The sequence below is a fragment of the Sesamum indicum genome, linkage group LG11 (assembly GCF_000512975.1).
Source record: "Sesamum indicum cultivar Zhongzhi No. 13 linkage group LG11, S_indicum_v1.0, whole genome shotgun sequence".
Taxonomy (NCBI): Eukaryota; Viridiplantae; Streptophyta; class Magnoliopsida; order Lamiales; family Pedaliaceae; genus Sesamum; species Sesamum indicum.
In genome coordinates this window covers 13,596,393-13,596,828 of record NC_026155.1, presented here as the reverse complement: position 1 = coordinate 13,596,828, position 436 = coordinate 13,596,393, and positions in this window count along the sequence as shown.

Below are 436 nucleotides of genomic sequence, written 5' to 3'. Positions count from 1 at the left end.
TAACCCAAATATTCACTTTACCATCATTTTGAGGATTTTGTAATTTAGATTTCATAATTTTATGATTTTAATATATTAATTTATATTTTATAATATATCATTCGACTACTATAATTCACACGATTGTTAGATATGATCGGTTAAAATTTTTAATCTAGAGATAATAAAATGAATCATTGAAACTATCCACTTAAGCGTCACGCATCCGTAAATGTGGTCAACCTAAATAAGTTTTATTATGCCAAATAGAATATACTGTATTTTTTATATTAAAATAAAAAATTATTAAATTTCATCCAAAAGAGATTTTAGCAATATTATCTAACGGCTTTTGGATAAAGAATTAAAAATATTGAATTTATCAGAAAGAATCTGATCTATATTATCTAACAAGTTTTTTAAGATACACAATAAAAAATATTAATATTTGTACAAA